This window comes from Rhinatrema bivittatum, chromosome 2 (assembly GCF_901001135.1).
Source record: "Rhinatrema bivittatum chromosome 2, aRhiBiv1.1, whole genome shotgun sequence".
Classification (NCBI taxonomy): Eukaryota; Metazoa; Chordata; class Amphibia; order Gymnophiona; family Rhinatrematidae; genus Rhinatrema; species Rhinatrema bivittatum.
In genome coordinates, this window is record NC_042616.1 from 265,587,468 (window position 1) to 265,603,118 (window position 15,651).

Here is a 15,651-nt window from a genome sequence, read left to right on the forward strand (position 1 = left end):
ATATGTTATATTTCTTTCAGTGGATAAGATTCGTCATTGGGGTGATTCAAATGATTAAGGGAGGGCAATTTTTTTAAAACAGTCCACATTGTTACAAAATCTTTGGGTACTTTTACCTGTGGACTTTATACCAGTATCCAGAGAGAAAATACAAGTATATTTTAGCTTTGAGAATTGCCTAGGGAAAAATTTACCCTCAGAGATCTGCACTAGCATTTCCTGCAGGTACTTTCTCCTTTTAAAATAATGCGCCTAGTTTTCCAAATGCAAAACCCTGCATGCTACTGCCTCCCCACCAAACCCTGCCTTCCCAGTCTGCCTCCTTCTTCTATGGGTAAAAGTATATGCACTGTGTGTTTATCCCCCGTGTGTTCTTATACCCACAGATAGGGTGCGCAGGTTTCAGACTGTCAATGTAACCGTGTAAATGGCTTTTCAATCCTGCCCTCCCCATTATTACATTTTGCAAAACAAAAGGTGGGTCCTGGAGGAGCCTCGGACCTCAGAACCCATATGAAGTGATAGGGGGGGGGGGGGGGGGAGAGCTCAGTGTGCTAAAGGCTGAGAAACCATAAGCTAGCAGGAAACAAAGCTGTAGATTGCAGTCCAAAGAATGTCTTCATAACTGATTGGACTGGATTGCCTGTTAAAATGTGAACCAATACATCACTAATAAAAGACCGAAAGAGCGTAAAATGAGCCAAGAACGTAACAGTTATTTTGTATTGCCAGCTGAATTACAACATAGAGCAATAGGGGCTTGTTTGTTACTGGAAAAGCTGCAAACCCTCAGGATTTCTGAAATATTCATCACAAGCTCAAATGTGGTTCTCCAGATAAGAGAGCAGACACAGATTCTGAAATCTTTGCAAACCTGCTAAAGGAGGTTGGCGTTGCAATTATACAGAAATAATAAATCCCATCAATGATGGATATTACTTTGATGTATGCCATGAAGAAAGATAGCTGGTATGCATTAAAATTCGCTTTTGTTTTCTGAGCACAAGTAGCTTAGAACTTCTGGATAAAAGAGGTTAGCAATAACTCTGCGTCTTGGCTTCAGTAGATTCCTGTAAAGCATATTAGAAACTGCACTGAATATTAATCCAAGTTAGGAAAATTGCACTCAGTGTAACATTCTATTGTACACAACGTGATATTCTCTATATGAAGGAAGAAAAACTTCAGATGTCTGATCTTGACAATGAATGCCTGTAATCAGGGAATTCTGGGCACCATCACTAGTAAAAAAAAACCTCCTTTATTGATTCAAGTGGTATACGCAAAAGTAGCTGCTGAATGTTTCAAAGCAAAAGTGCAAGCGTGACACATGCTCTCACTTTCAAAACTGATGCAAAGCCAACAGGTGCTTGTGGACTTTGTCCCGACATGCATAGTTTGGAAATTGGCAGCCCCCGAGGTAACTATGCGCATTGCATGTTTGCTGGATTCCCACTGGGAAAGAGGATGGCGCGCTTCAGGTATCTCATAACGTGACAGCCTTTGCAGAGTGACTTTCATCGTTATCTGTTATGTCTTAATAACTGGAAGTAGCGATAGGCTGAGAATCCTTGATCTAAGATCGTGCTCATCAACCCTTTTGAAACCCCTGATTCAGCATCGCAAGTAAATCAAGGTATTGCCTTGTCAACAGGCCCGGTGGAAGCACTAGACGGGGGCCTAAGGCGCCAGTGTCCCAGGGCAACAGCCGCGGTAGCAACAACCGACGAGCGACCCATCCATCTGTCCTTACCCAACCCAGCGCTTCTCTCTCCCTCGCAGGCTGTGACAGCTTTCTCCACATGGAGGAATGGAAGAAAGTGCACGAGCCTGTGCGGGGCGACGCGACAGAGTGGGGTACTGAAAGGCAGAAGGCACCCAGGGCGCCTAATACCATTGCACTGGGCCCTGCTTGGCAGCCATTAGCAGAAAACTAAATGAGCATCAGTCTGGCACATCCAAGGTCTGAATGCAACACACAAAAAAAACAACTTTTGATTTTTAAAAAGAGATAGCATAAATCATAAACCACCACCTATCTTTTACTTTAGAAAAATACTAGCAAAATCAAATAAAATATCTTTGGCGGAAATTTAAAGAAAGGCAGAGGCAATTACTGAGCTACCCATGAAAAGTCCACAGAAAAACATTTGGCAGCAAATTGCCAGATGCAGTAAAGGGATTCTTTTGCCCAATTTGTCTCTGTATGAAAACTGCTTAGTGGTCCAGTATTTACTGGAAAGGCCAGCAAAGAAATAAAGTAGCCATGATGCAAAACTAAACAGGTTCTGACTTACATTGCTATCTCCAACTGACATCTGCTTAAGCTACACAGCTGACCATAGGCTGCCAGCAGGCCCGGCATGACAGGGTGTGCAGGTCTGTGCATACCCCAGGGAGCGGCAGGCCAGAAGCAGCAGGAGAGGGCGCAGGGCTGCCAGCGGAGTCTGACCCACCAGCGGCCGAAGAAGGAAGGGCCCATCTTCTGTTTTTAAACAGTTGTTCCTCCTACAGTTAATATCCCAGCGATATTAAGTAGGAGGCAGTACAGAGAAAAGCAGTTTTTTAGTATCGTTCAGCTATCAATGCCTGGTCCCGGCAGGCGATGATTTCTGATCACTAAAATGTGTCTTCTAGACGCACATTTTTTTTTGCATTGGGAGTGAATAGCTAATAGCGCTCATCACATGCATTTGCATGTGATGAGCGCTATTAGTTTCCTCCGCGTTGGATATGCGTTGTAGAGGTGCTATTCCACTTATTGCATAAGGGGATTAGTTAGTGACTATCGAACCCGCGTCCAACTGCAGGTTATACAGTGTGATCGGCTGAGCACACTGTATTGCATTGGCCCCTAAGTGTTTAGACTGGCTCTTACTCTAACAAACATAATATATTTACAACTGTCTCACAACATGCGTGACTTTCATTATCCCTTTTTGGATATGCAGAGTCTTTTTTGTGGCTTCAGCAACATCTGGAATTAGATGGAGAAAGGTATTGTAAGCACACTGGGGCCGATGCAATAAATTAGCGTAGAAAGCGGGCACTGAACAGGCAGGCATTAATAGATGACTGTTAAATGTGAGTCCCAGACGCACATTTTTTTGCATTGGGAGTGAATGCCTAATAACCTCATTCACATGCATTTGCATGTGATAAGCGTTATTAGACTCACTCTGCGTTGGACGCGCGTTGAATATGCACTAATCCCCTTATTGCATTAGGGGGTGGATTAGCGTCTATTCAATCCGCGTCTGACTCGGCTGAGCTCACTGTATTGCATCGGCCCCACTGAGATGTGAGCACCAAAAATGGCACGTGCCAAAAACACAAACGTATTTCATTCACCAAACTGCCTCATTTAAATATGGTCACAAATTCTTCTCCAGCCCATAGGATTCATTAGGATAAGCAAGAGTAAATGAGTTGGATAAAAGGGCTTCCTTCTTGGAAGATCCCAAGACACTGAAACAGGCCAAAGCCAAAAGCTTTACTGAACTGAAAAGAGACGTCAAAGATGCCAATAGAAGTTGCAGAAACAATTTGAGAATTTGGGGGATTCAATAAAGTATGGACGGTAAGGATCCAGTGAAATTTATGGAGATATTTCTGCCAAAGGTACTGGAAATTCAGTTTAGAGAGGATTTTTGAGATTGAGAGTATATAGCTTGATCTCATGAAACCAGCAACAGAAAACTGCCCAAGACCAAAGGTAATTTATATCTTAATGTATCATCAAATATTGGAACTCCTGAAAAATCAAGATCTTAAGATTGTGCATGCCTTTCAGAATGAAATGAAAAATGCAGTGATTAAATTATTTTATTTAATTCATTGGCAATAAAATGAAATAGATAAAAATTAATTTCATTTTCCTGTATTTTATTTCTTTACTATTAAAGTCTATGGGGGAAGCATTTAGCATCATATTTTATTCAGCTAGTCTCTTAACAGCCTAAAGCCAGTGAGGGATGGGCAAAGAACAAGACTAATCACTTGCAAGCAGTTTTCCAAACAGCTTGCTTGGTTGTTTCTTTTTTCACCTGAAAGTGAAACAGAAAACTAAGCTATAACAGATTCCACTTTGTGCTGTCAGCCTATCCCTGTTTCAGTGCCCTTAGTACTATTAGACGCTGTAAGCTATTACTTTTAGAGTGATACAGTATATTGCCAGGGCTGAGGGTAGTCACAGTCACAATCAGACTATTGTAGTGTATGCACATCTGACAGAGATTGCCTGTGTTTTTTCAGTGGGTGCTGTGTATTGTGACAGCTTGCTTTCTCTGTGCAACAGTGATAGTGGATACACAGAACAGCATTAGGCAGAGTTAATCCTTTGGAACGCATTACCAGACTCATTAAAATCCATTATCAAACTCAAAACAATTTAAAAAATCTTTTAAAAACACATTTCTTCCAAATTGCATTCAAAATTACACCCACAAAATAAAATAATCAATCAGATACTCTTAATACATTAATCATATGGCACCCGACTAGTGTTATTATTATTCATTTTTTAATAATTATGGTTTTGTTTTAAGTTTGTTTATTTATATTATTATATTTTTTGTAACTTTTAATTGAGTTTTTATTTTATAATTTGAGTTTCTTTGACTGATATATTGTACACTGTTTTGATTAAACTTGGTTTGTAAAAGCGGTATATAAACATTTTCAAATATATAAATAAATCGTGTTCATGGCAATAAGAGACAGATATGGGAATGGGAGAGAACAGAAGCCTACTCAAAAGAAGGCTGTTCCAGTTTCAATTGTGGCCAGTACTGGCAGCGGTGGTGTAAAACAGCCATAGGATCAGCAGCATAAGAGCCCTGGCCAATCATGGAAACCAGGTAGAGATACAGGGTTGGGTGAGAAGCTGAATGCCCGATGCCTGCTCCCATCTCCACTGTTGGTATGTAGCAGGAGACAGAATCAGTGGAGGATGGTTGCAGGGTGCGGGGAGAAGGGGTGAGGCGGTATCATTAGGAGGGCATCAGCTGAAGCCAGTACAGCATCCTCTATTTCATTCTGTCTATAGTATATGTTTCAAGAATCTACTAATTCAGATAAATTATATTTAGGATTTGAAGATTTAGAGGAAGGGAATTGAAAGTCTGGTAATTTTGTAAGGTTTGAAGAATCGGGTTACTACTGTCCGTCCTATCCCCTGAACAGCTGCTGGTAGATAGCAGAATCATGGAGGCAGGAACTGGTAGAGCCAGTGCCAAGAGCACCCTCCAGGAACATCAGGTAGTTGACAGCATGAGAGCTGCATCTGGCCTGTTATCTCTTCATATACCCTAAGCCCCTGCCACAGCAGCAGTACTCAAGGATCCAGAGAGGGGATACTGTGAAAAATCAAAGTTGTGAAGGCACTTTAGTGCTATGGAGGATCAGTATTTTGTTGAATATCTTCATTATCAGAAGGCCATCAGTAAAGAAAAGATACTGGGCCATTTTTCAAAGTGCTATGCAGTATCATTTGAAAAAGCAATCCCCATTAGAGCTCATATCAGAGTAGTCTGGTACTAGTCTAATTACCCAATCCTCTATTCAAAGCAGCAACAGCAGCAGAAAAAGGAAAGCCACATGAAAGAGGAAATCTGATTCCCAAGCTAACCCTCCAGGCACTTCCCCTAATGAGGTCACAGATCAGTAACCTCCACCCCATGTCAATGGCAAATCAACATAGAACTGATGGGATGGTGTTCCAAATCACTGTCCTGAGAGAAGAGGCAAACAGCATTCAAGGTGGTGACACGGTGCTCTGGGGAAATGATTGCCCTTGGTGACCAGCACCTGTAAGAGGTTGAGAATATGAGATTTAAATGTCTACTTAACCCAGGGGTGGCCAACTCTGATCCTTGAGAGCCTCAAACATTGTATGCAAATCCATCTCATGCATGTTCATTGGGATATCCTGAAAATCTGGACTGTGGCTCTTGAGAACTGGATTTGGCCACCCCTGGCTTACTCTGTTAGCCCCCAATCACAAAATGCCTTCCAGGACAACATTCAGTAAGTCTGTGATCCCCCTATGTATACTAATGAGTACATTTTCAAAGGGGTTCCACATAGAATAATAGCATATACATGCATATGTAGCCTGCATTTGTGCACATGATATTTTATAAACATTGAAAATATGTGCATATTTTCAGTTTCACACACACACACACATTTTACAGGTGCAAAAAGGGACAGTCTAGGGGTGTTTGGGTGGGTGTGTATGGAAGTAGTTATTTTATAGGAAATTTACACATATACACTAGCCTACTCATTCGTACAATTTTACATCTGCCAATTGACTAGCTCAAGTGAAATCAGATTTGTCTGTTGTCTGAATTTTTGTGTGTAGGAACTTGAGGGAGTTCAGGGAGAAGTACTAGAGGTTTAGGTGAATTGAAGATGAATTTAATGAACTGGTGGAGGTATCGGCAAACTGGTGATTTCAAATATATGTGCAAGTATTTTCAAAATTGTTTATGTGCATACTATATAAAAACCTGCCTCCGCATATACAGTAAATCAGGTTTTTAAGTGTATGCATTCAATGTTATTTTTTGTCACATGCATGTTTATAAAATAGGTGGAGAAAATAAGTCCTTTCATGGACTTGCAAACATATATGCATACTTTCAGAGCAGAACTGTGTGTATTTTAGAAACCGCTCAGCAACCCGCTTCAAAGTTTATAAAATACTAGGATAAATCTCTCACATGCACAAATCCATTACCATGAATAGGTTTGAAAGTTAGCTCCCTGGCACAGCTGGCCAAGGTAGCGGGGAGTAGCATCCATTTCACTAATGATATCTGGATCAGTCAGAACTCTATGTACACTTACTTCTTCCTGATGATATCCTGGTGGCAGCTGGATGAGGCAGTGGGCGAGCCACAGCTCTAGCATGGATGCACTAGTAGGTGGGCTTTGCTACACACCCAGGTGATGGACGAGTGCCACAACTCATTCCATATCTTAAAAACAATCAGGAGGATGACAGAGGGTTGGATAATCTGAAGAGACAGGACTATTCCAGGTTTTTGAATTACATTTGGTGGCAGCATCATGATCAGTGCAATGATTAATGGAAGCTACAAGGGGATCCGATGCTTTGCACATGTGTTGCACCTGGCAGGGTGCAGCAAGAGCCTTGGGGGGGGGGGGGGGGGGGGAAGCAGGTGGCAGTTTTGTTCTACGAAATCTGATAGAGAGGTGCAGCAAAATGGCAGGGCATTTCTACCAAAGCATGAAGGGTGGGCAGCATCTACAGTGGAAGCAGGAGCACCTCTGATAACCATATTCAAGATGCTGGCGCCAGGTAGAATTCTACCTACCTCATGATGCAGTTAGTGGAGCAACAGATACCCCTTCATGAGTTATCTGTGGATGCTGACATATGTTTGGTTTGCTCCCTGGGTCACCTGAATTGGTTATATATAATGCAAGCAGTATACATCCTGAAGTCCTTCAAGGATGCCATGGAAGCCCTGAGTTCAACAACCTAGGAGAGGTCATCCCATAGTCAAACTCCTTAAGAAGTAACAGGGTTTCTGGAAGAAACAGGGAATGGCACCTTGTGAATTGCTTTTAGCTGCTTCTTCAAAATCAACTCAAAATCCTCATTAGCTGGATTCTTACATAGTGGCCACGCTGCCTGACCATGGATGAAAGAGATACCACTCTCCAGTCCACCCTGACTACCTGGAAGGAGAAGAGGTTGGCCAGAGTGCAAGAATATGAGGGCAAGAAGTAGAGGGGCTGTAGGAATACAGCAGAGTTTGAAAAAGAGGGATTCGCTTTCAGTACTGTCAGCATCACCAGCATTCTTCCAGCTACCAACTACCAACTATCACTTCCTCTCCCCACATTTATCTGGCCCCCCTCTTCCTTCCCATGGCCAAAGCAGAACAGCTTTGCCTGACACCGACTATAGCTTCAGCACTTGGCAGCAGAGACAATATCTCACCCCACCAAGGGAGACCCCTGCATAAATTTCAGTCACATGGTACCTTGCAGAGCCCATTAAGGTCACAGTCACAGACCTCTTAGCATACTGAGTGAGCACACAAGGCTGTGGCCTTGTCAGACTTCAACAAGATCACCCAGCATTTCTTTTCCTGCTCACCAACCAGTGTGCCTAATGAATGGGTAATTCTCAATAGTGGGGGACATCAAGAGTCCACATCATTTATAGCTGGTAACTGAGCTGTGGAAAAATTGGTCTTCATTAAGATAAATTTCTATGCAAGTGGCAGGAGGACTGCTTGCATGGCTGCACTGAACCAAATGCCCATATTTATTTCCTCAGTGCCTTGCTGTTTTGTCTGGATCACTCGCAGTGACCTCTGGAGTCTTCTCTTGGGGTCTAGTGGGTAATGTTTGCAAATGAGCCTTCCAGTCCCTTCTACTAGTTTTGATACCACTCTTCTTTTGCTTCTTTATCCCTTTCTTTAATAATTGGGATTTTTATGCCACTATATCATGGTTCCTGGAATTAGGGAAACCCGCTCGGAGAATGGCATGGGACTGCAAGGCAGGACTCTGGACTAGACAAGGACTGATCTTCCACCTAGCCCACCCCCCTACCCCACAGGTGAAGCCCTTGGGTTCTGGGGACCAGTAGGTCTTTGCAGCGGCAGTACATGAAAGTGAGTCCACACAGGTTGGAACTAGATTAGACATGGCTAGACAGGCAAGGCTGAGCAGGCAGTCTAGACTGGAACAAGGCTTGGACCAGCTGGTAAGGCTTGGTCACGGGATGCAGACAAAGCAAGATACTGGGCAGGTCCTGGAACTAGAAAAAAAACACTGAGATAGGCAAGGCAAAGACAGAACTCAAGTACGGACAAGGGCAGAGCAAGGTAAGAATACAAGGGCTGGATTGGGCAGGGCACAACAAGCCTAGACAAGGACAGGACTTAGACAAGACAGACCAGGACAGGACCGGGCAAGGACAGGACTGAACAAGGTAGACTAGGGCAGGACTTAGACAAGGCAGACAAGGGTAACATGGAACAGAGAACATATAAGCCCAAAGGCAACAAGGCAAGGAGCCCGAAGGTATTAGGCTTCCAGAAGGCCAGGGAGGTCACAAGACAGGGTAAAAGACAGAGTAGGCTTCAAGGCAGGATATACGGCAGTGTAGACCTCAAGGCCTCAAAGCAGGACACAAGGCAAGAGGCCTGAAGGCTGCAAGTCAGGATGGCCCGAAGGCCACAAAGCAAGACAAGAAATAGGGGCCAGGTCACAGAGCAAAGGGTGAAACTGTGAGAAGACAAGGAGGTTCTGACAAGGCAGGGTTAAATAGGGCTGGAGCTTGGGTGTGGTGCAGGTGGGGAGGAAGAGCTTGGCAAGGTAGGTGGCTAAGTTCACTGAGGGCTCCTGGAGGCTAGGAGGCTGTACCACAGGGATTGTCAGGCTGGTAGTGAGATGGCTCCAATGGCTGGAAGCAGAGCTCATTAGAGGGTTCTGCTAGTGGGGAGGTGTCATTGCAGGAGTCAACAGGGTAGGATGAGGCTGCATAGCAGCCACATCCTAACACACTACTTGTGTTGCTTTCATCATTTCATGGTCCCTTAGGGTATTCATGTCATGATTGTTAGTGCACTTTTCTCTTCCTTGGACTGTTCATAGTTCATAGCTGTTTTGAACTTATTTCATGTCCTGAGGTCTTCATGCCACTGTTTGTGCTGTTTTGACTCCGTCAACCTTGGTTACTGTTGCTTCTGTTGCCTGCTTGCAAATTTTATAAAACTTGAATGGAAAACCCTGATATTAAGAGTCAAAAATTGAAGGCATTGCCTCCCTCGTTGGCTTTAATAGAAACAAAGTAAATGACATAACTTCTGAAATTAAGACGGTATTTTTAAAATGAGCGTGAAGGCTCCTATACACACACATAAGGGTGTGTGAATGCACATATGCTGAAATTTTAAATGTGCGCCCCACTTATGCGTATGATTTAAAATACGCCCCCTGCGTGTGTGTTCCTAATTTTAAGCGGTTACTCAAGCAAATGTATTTTGTATATCTTCCTTAGGATTTTGTTGGCTTTAACACGTGCATGTAAGAGGATTTCAAAACATATCCATATGAGGGAAATTATTAGTTCAGCAGTTTTCCCAGTCCATCCAGACGTCTCTGGTTCTTCAACCTGCACTTCCCCCAGTTACCCAGATCCCTCCCCAATTGTTTTAGGCCTTAACAGAGATTTATGCAGACTACACCTCATCAAGAGTAGAAATAAACACATGCACTGCGGTTGCCATATTTAAAATACAGATTTATGCGTATCATTTTAGGCCCCATCTTGGAACGCCTCTGACACAACCCAACCCCGCCCTTTTTTTTTTTTTTTTTTTTTTTTTAGTAAAGCATGCACATATACGTACATAAGGCCGGATTTTTATTGGCCCGCGCGCGTAAAACACAGGGGTTACGCATGCGGCCGGGCCTTGCGTGCGCCGTTCGCATTTTAAAAGGGGCCCGGCCGTACATGTAACCCCTGTTATGCGTACAAGAGCCGGGCCTCAGCAGTGGGGCGGTCCGGAGGGCGGGGCGGGGCTAGAAGCACTCGGTACAGCGGCCATTTGCCTTTGCAGGAGCAAAAAGTAAAGTTAAAAAAATGGGAGGGCTAGGATAGGGATAGGGGGCAGGTAGAATAGGGGAAGGGAGGTTAGGGTAGGGGGTAGGGAAGTTCCTTAGCAGTCCGCTCCTTAATTGGAGCAAACTGGAAGGGAACCGGGTAAGCCCGACGATGCGTCGCCATGCGAATTCACTAAATTAGTAAATTATACCCTCCCCCCCTTGCATGCGATGACTGGGATTTTATAACATGTGCATGTTTTATAACATGTTTTATAACATGTGCATGTTATAAAATTGCGCATCCATGTTTGTGCGCCGGGTAGCGTGCACACATGGACGCATGCGCTTTCTTTTTAAAAATCTACCCCATAATTTTCAACATTTTTTAAATGTTGCTCATGCGCGGCCCATATACTCGGGTATATGGGCCTTTTAATGTGAGTAACACTTTTAAAATTCACATCATGCTTTTGGATTTTCAGAAGTAGGCATGTAAATTTTCCTGAAATTTTCTGCATACGTTTTAGCATATATAATTGTGTGCAGATAGTTTTGTTGGGGTAATTTTCAAAGTGAACATATACATGTAAGTTCACTTTGAAAACTAATGTAATTTATGTTCATTTTTGCCAACTCTTTTTATGCGGGATGTTCAAAATTACTGTCATAATTCTTTATTCACTTGTGTTTTCATTAACCCTGAACTCTGAAGTTAAATGCCAGGAGAATAAAGTCACTTATTATTTGAATTTAATGACTCTAGCTGTGTCAATGATCCTCGACAGTCACAAGTCAACATAAGTCCAGCTTCAGCCTGGGGCGCAATGCAAAAGAAATCCGTTAATACGTTTTAGCTATTGTATTTTGAATTAGAGGAATCCTTTGCTTATATACTGTAGCGGTCATAATGATTTGGCTGCCAGTTTTCAAAGGAGCTTTAGAAATCGTTGCTAATAATGTAGCACACAGATTGGTGAGTAAATAAAGTACTCGATTTCAACTGAGGTATTATGCTAGCTTAATAAAACCGTGGGAATATCCTAGGAGATTAATATTAATAGTTCTATTCCATAGCTGTAGCTGCATCCTCGGATTGAATTATAGTGCTGGAGATCAACTTAAGACCAAATAAATTGATTTTCATAGGCAGCCTATCCATTAAATGTGAAGTTCTCCCTGGAAGAAATCATTTTGTGCGTGAGGCTGCAAGCAAAGCCTTGCACAATTCACATTGATAAAGAAAATGCTACACAGAGGCATCGCTGCTTTGATAAAAAGATGCAAAAACTTAGAGAAATGATTAAATGCAATTTTCCCACTGAAGTATTCAGTTTGTTAATGAGGCAAAATGCTTAGCTAGCTTCTTTGGTGAAAGGGTAACTAAGCCAGCTGAAAACCAAATCTAAATTAGATCAGTTGTGCCTGCTTTGTTGTGAGTTTTGTGGTATCATTTTTTTTTTTTTAAATGAAATCTTAATTTTTAAATGAAGTACCAATAGAAAAATGTGGATTATGTTTGTCATTCAACAGTCTTTTCCTCTTGATAGGTATGAATGGAGTGCATATATGTAGGGAACCTGGCAGGAAGGTAGGAAGAAAAAACAAGAAATCACAGAGAAAAAGACAGCAAGAGGTGATCATAGATTTTCATGGTTCGTCCTTATTACCAATAGGTAAGATACAAATGTGCTGCATACATTTATACAGTAGTTAATGCCACATATAGATGAAAAAATATATATTAACAGGTATTTAAAGTCACAAGCTTCTCTTTTAGGTACAACATCCTGTGACAGAGTTTCTTTACTCCATACTGAAAGATCAAACAGGAAGCAAAAAGTTAGATCTAAGCAAACTGTTAGAGAAGTGGACCCTTGGGTCAAGGCGGAGTTGGTGCAATCCGCAGGGAGGAGTTCTGCAGGTCCCCACTGTCGACAGGCAGAGCTAATTGAAGCAGAGGCCCAACTGGAGCGACTGGGTCCTGTCCAAGCATCAGGCCAGAAGTCCAGTCCAAAGAAGCAAGGAACAAAGAGGATGATGAAGGACCACAGGAGCAGGGGATGCTGATGACAGATGAAGAGGGACTGACCATGAAGACAAGGACTCAAAATGAACCAACAGCCACGGAAACCAGGGAGGAGATATAGGACCACAGGAACACACAGCAGAAACAGGAATCAAGAGCAGAAGTCAGGAACCAGGAACACCATAGCAAAGTACATGCATAATAAGGCAATCTATTGCCGAGGCGTCTGAATGCAGAATGAGCCAACCTTTATACCCAGAGAGGCTGATGTCATCAGAGGGCTCCTCAGGCCCTTTAAATCACTGACGTTCGGGCACGTGCATGCCTAGGGGCAGCTCTGGAGTGCATTGGTGCCTCCCCATGCATCGGGCCTTCGTGGCGAAATGGTCTGCCCCAGCAATGGAGTATCTGGCAGCTGGTCGGGGTGGAAGGTTAGAGTGGCAATTCCACGAGCCAGACCCATGGACTGCCAATAACAACACAAACCTGATAGTGTTGCAGGGGGCGTAATGAGTGAGTTCCCAGGAAGATACATACTAATCAGCTTAAGTGAAGCAGCACCATTTTAAGAGGATTAGAAATAAACAAGTTGCAAGTGACATATTTTTATTGGATTTAATAACTACATTTGTGATAAACTTTTGAGAATTATAATCCCTTCACCAGGCCAGTACATAATGAGCTAAGGATGAAGATGTCACTGGTTATTTTACTCATTTGCTTCTTTATATGGCTGTATGCATCTTCTTCCATCTAAAATAAAGTAGTCGATTGCCATATTAGTTCTCTTAAATATAACCAACAAGCAGCAGGTCAAAATCATTTTATGTTACCTTCCTTTCATTGCAGGGAGTGTGAGGAAGGAGGAGGCCAATGTGGGTTACCTTAGGCCCAATGAGACTAAATTTAGAAATCTAAATATGATGACTCTAGAAAGGAGGAGAAAAGGGGAGATGCAAGAAACATTCAAATACCTCACGTGTTTCAAGAGAAAGAAAAGTTCTAGACCAAGGAGACAAGATATGATGCACTGAGGTGTAGAAGACTGAGAGCAACAGCAGGAAATATTTTTTTTCATAGAAAGGGTAGTGGACGGCTAAAATAGCAAGAGTTTAAGAGGGCTGGGTAATTTCCAGCGATCCCTTGGTTGCTACAAGTGAAGGGATACAAGAAACATGACCAAGTGGTCCTTGTTTATGAGTTTATAGTGCTGAACTAAACAGGATCAACAATGAGTGCTGGGGCTGCAGACTGAATGCGCAAAGTGGTTAATAAGACATATTAAAATCCCTAGGGCAATACAGGTAAATACATGGCCAAGTTTCTCTGGCAGGCAGCAGTGATGGTACAATTGACTTGGACATTGCAAAGTTTGTGGATTCCAGTATAAAAAAAAAAACAACAGATACTCACAGACAGGCTTGCCCTGGACTATCTCCAAGGATCCCGTGGAGGAAGGTGCGTCGGAGTTTGGTGCGGCGGAGGAAGGCAGCAGCAGCTTTCTCGGGCCGTGTCTGCGGGGCGAGGTATAGGGCCTCGAGGGGGGGGCGAATAGAGCTGGCCGCAGAACGCGGTGGCCAGCCCCTGCAACACCTATCCATTGAGCATCCCCGGGAGCCTTGCCCTGGAGTTGTGCCATGGCCCAAGGGATTACTTTCTTCCCTACCTCTCGCCCCCATAAAGGTCTCACTCTCTAGTTCTCGCCCCTTTCACCTCCCCTTAATGTTTGCACTTTCTCCCCCTCCTAACCTACCTTAATTGCTCTCTCCCCCCTCTTTTTAAAGCTACACCCCTGTCCACCCCTTATCAAGGTCCCTCCTGCTTCTTTTGTTCTTTTAAGGACGCATTTAATCACCCGCTGTTTAAGCTTACTCTTCTTTTCTTCTATGAAGGTCGCCTTTAATCACCTGTTGTCTACGTTTTAGTTATGCTACCATTCTACTCTGCTCTCGGGTGACCCCATTCCCCAGTTGTCACTCCCTGTTAACATGTAATTTCTATCTGCTGTTCAAATGTAAACCGGCATGATGCCCCACTAATACCGGTATATACAAGTTTTGAAATAAATAAATAAATACTCTCTCAAGCAAGTGACCGCACTCCCTTGTGCTCGCAATAATTCTTGCCACTACCTTCATCTTGCAGGGGACTAAAAAAAAAAAAAAAAATGCCTTCTTTGCTAAGCTGCCTCACTTCCACCCCTGCAGTGCTATTAAAAAAAAAACTGCTGGTTTTGCTGCCCTGCATCATGAACAGGTCGGGATGCCAAAACTTTCCCCACCTCTGCAAGAGTAGCTGAAGTGCATTGCAAATGAGGAAGGAGATTTCTATTTCTTTGGCAAAAAGTGTGAGGGAGGGGGAACAGATGGCGGAGAGTATTGAGAAAGGAGCAGCCAGGCGAGGGATGAAATTTTAATATTATTTGCCACAAAATAAGGGGTGAGGGATGACTGAGATCAACAAGAACAGCCAGGTGTTCTTGTACCTTTGTCCCTTTGACATCCCCTTGTCTATGAAAGATCTACAAAAAAGAAAGGCCTGTTTACAGAAACGGGATAGCAGAGGGACAAGGGAGAGATTGTACACTTATCTAGACCAGGAGGAAGGTTAAGAGTGAAAGGACCACAACTAGTGAGGTGAATTACCTCGAAAATACACCCTGTCAAAAAAAAGAGAGAAGCAGAAACAAACAGGAGAAAAAGGAAAAAGACCTCTATCTCCAAACTTCACCTACCTTGGTTTTATGTGAACCCATGCTTTTTGATAAAGGGGCATATTTCTTTAGCTTCCCTTGAATCAAACAACTCCCCTGCTGATATTTTTCATCTTGGAGTGCACTTACTAATACCTCAGTATTTATTATTTGTAAAGCACTGCTAGACATACGCAGCACTGCACTGATACACATAAGAGTCCCTTCTCTATAGACTTTACCATGTAGTCAAAACAAAACATGCATGATAGACAAGAATCTGTAGAAGAGTTATTTTAAACACTTCAGTTTACACCTTCTTAAAACACATTCT